Source organism: Crinia signifera, chromosome 19 (assembly GCF_055691185.1).
Source record: "Crinia signifera chromosome 19, ASM5569118v1, whole genome shotgun sequence".
Lineage (NCBI taxonomy): Eukaryota > Metazoa > Chordata > Amphibia > Anura > Myobatrachidae > Crinia > Crinia signifera.
The window spans coordinates 2,575,537-2,578,878 of NC_139226.1; positions in this window are offsets into that span (position 1 = coordinate 2,575,537).

Sequence of the window (3,342 nt, forward strand, 5' to 3'; positions counted from 1 at the left end):
TAATCGGAGGTGAAGCGCGTGCCATTTGTCACTTCATCAGATTTCTCGGCCCGATGAGTCAGAGTCCGTTAAGGGCCGGAATCGCACTGGTGTATGGACACATTGGTACTATTCATCCAGCTGTGGGTTCATACTGTATATGGGTATAAAATACGGTAATGAGTGGTCCTTCAGCGGTTGATGAACTACACATCCCAGCATGTGGCAAGTTTTTATCATGGCAGGTTGTGTTGTGTTGCCTCCCTGCTACAGGGGCTCCTGTTGGACCTGGTTCTTCAGCATTGTCACCTGGTTTCTCTGTCGCTAGTGGTGGTGATGCGCAGCCTCAGAAACGCGGTATGAGCTGGTACTGAGCGGTTTCCGGATGTAAGTAAATCCTTACAAACTGACGTCTCTGGGCTACCACCATGTGCTCAGACGCTGCCTATGGATACGTGTGAGCGGCTGGGCCCTCGCTGACCACACCAAGCAGTCAGACTGGGAGTGGGTCTCACAAGACCTGCCCAGTGGTAGTTTCTCTTACCATCAGTAACATAAGACTAAGCCTGTCTCTAAAGGCACCCAGGGCTATTCGCCACATCCAAGTTTTGGGTCAGGTCCGGTCCTCTGATGTCATCAGAGTGGACCAGGCAGAGTATCCGCACATAAGGAATCCATAGGTGCGGACTCTGCCTAATGTGCCGAACAGTAAAAAGCACTACCAGTAAATTTATTGATTTTAATGTACAAGGCATCAGCTATAATATCAATAATTTTATAACCTGTAATTCCAGGAATGTTACTTGTGTCCTTGAATGTTCCTGTAAATTGTTTTACGTGGGTAAAACCACCAGATGTTTGAAAACAAGACTCTCCGAACATCTATACAACATTAGGAAGGGTTTGGATATCCATTCAGTATCCGCCCATTTTAAATGACATCATAAAAATAATGAATATTGTGTAAAAAAATGTTGGGGCATACAACAAAATCTCCCTAAATGCCGACGGACAGACATAGAGAACAGGTTTTCAAAAACAGAGATGGAGTGGATTTTTAAATTGCAAACTTTAATCCCCCATAGGCTTAAACGGAGAGCTTGAATTCTAGAATACGATTAAACCAGACTTTCTATGAAAAAGGAGATAAAGCTGATATAATACTGGCTGCTAGACTATGGCTAGGCTACAAAACTTTCACAAAATAATGTCTTGATTATTAAAGCACGAGGCGGCGTATCCACTCAAGACCCTTCTTCCATAACGGAGGAATTTATGTATTCGCCTCAAAGTGGTGTGGCGCTTGAAGCTTCCATCCTGAAAAATAAGGGGTTTTCAGAGAAGGTGGTGCAAACCATGCCTAAACCTCGAAAAACCTACTTCAGCGAGAATATATTATAGGATATGGCAGAACTATTTCTCTTCGGTGTCATGAAACTGACCCAATGGTCTTCAAGACTGCAAGAATTCTTGCGTTTCTACAGAGAGGTTTGGGTTTGAGACTAGCATCTTAGCATCTGTGTTCCAAAAAAATTGCATTCTTGCCAGACATATGAACCTTTCTTCAGAGTGTATTACATATTCAGCCTTTTTCATTCCACCAACAGCCCCATGGAATTTTTCTGTGGGCCTCGATGCTCTGGAAGATCCTTCATTCGAACATCTTCAAATTGTGGACCTAAAGTGGGTTACCGCCAATATGGTGTTTTTACTTGCAATATCGTCAGCAAGAAGATCTCAGTGCTCTGTCATATTGATCCTTAGGACAAAGCCTACGCATCTACCGAAAGTGGTCTTCAAATTCCATTTGAACCAAGAAATTGTGGTTCCTGCATTCAACTCTATGGATTGATGGCCTAAGGAGTGCTCTCTTGATGTTGTGTGAGCTTTAAAGATCTATGTAGAATGTTCTTCTCACAGGAAATCTGATGCCTTGGTTGTTCTGGTTGGCCAGCTAACAGACCTTAGCTCGATGGATTTGGTTGGTTATAATGCAAGCTTACGAGCAGACACAGATTCCGTTGCTTTCTTCTATCTCTGCACATTCTGCCAAGTCTGTAGGAACGTCATGGGCAGCTTGCAGTGGGGCTTCCACTGAACAATTGTGCAAGGCGACAATGTCGTCCTCCATCCACACATTCATTAGGTTCTATTCCTTTGATACGTTTGCCTCCCATGATGCCTCCTTTGGTCACCAAATACTTCTGGTCCCTCAGGCGAGTTCCCTCCCTTGAGTACTGCTTTAGAACATCCCTAATGTTAACCCTGTGGTGACCATGAATCCCGAAGAAGAAAACAAACCTTATGGTAAACCTTCCTTTTGGTTAACTCTTTCTTCAAGGTTCATTGGAGCGACAGGACGCCCACCCTAACCCATGGCCTTGACCACTGGTTCCCTTCTCTGTGTGAGTGAGTGTACCGGTGTGTCTATTACCTTTTTCTTCCATCTCTGCTTCATGCTGGTTACCAAACCGAGGTGGGGTTTTAGGCTGGTTTCACACACTCCGGCACCTGCCGGACGGTGAAATCCTGCACGGCCAGGGAGCCGTGCCACACACATTAGTTGTAAATGGACACTATTGTGTCCATTCACACGGGACGGCCACGGCCCGGCCGCACGGTTGCAGCCAGATCCCGCCACTGGAAGGGACGGCTGTCGGGCTGTGGCCATCTTCCATGATAGTGTGTGCGGCACGGCTCCCTGGCCGTGCAGGATTTCACTGTCCGGCAGGAGCTGGAGTGTGTGAAACCAGCCTTAGGGTGAAGGAAGCCGTGCATTCTCTGAAACCTGATTGGTGCCCAGTTCTCTGGATCCGCCTACAACCCTGATGTTACAGACCAAGAAAGACCACCAGATATTGAGCGCTGACTGAATTATTCTGCACTGCAGCTGTACCAGAAAGGGGAATTAACTGAACCCCTTTAGAATATGTACCAAAGAAAAAATATATGGAACAGCGCTGTGCTGAATAAAGATACAATTAATTAAAAATGAAAACAATATTGTGGCCAACAATTAGACAAACAAGACTTACAAACACATATTAAAAATTAATTCACTCCCCATCTCATTAAACTGGTTAGTTGAAGCATGCAATTTTAGGGATTTTTTCTTTTTTAGATTACCAGTTAGTAGGGTTCATTTTAAAAGTCACAGTCCCCACAATGTGCACAATAAAAGTGGTTAATACTTAAGTTAGATTCCAGAGATATCACAAAAGGTGGGGTCTGGCTTGCAGCCACCAACGAACTTCCTCCACCGCTGCTGCAGTCCTATTGACTGGTCATATCTGGGATAGAATCCCTGGTTCTGTCTATTGGCAGCCTGGTGCGTCCCCTTGTCCTCTCTACATGTTTCTCCGC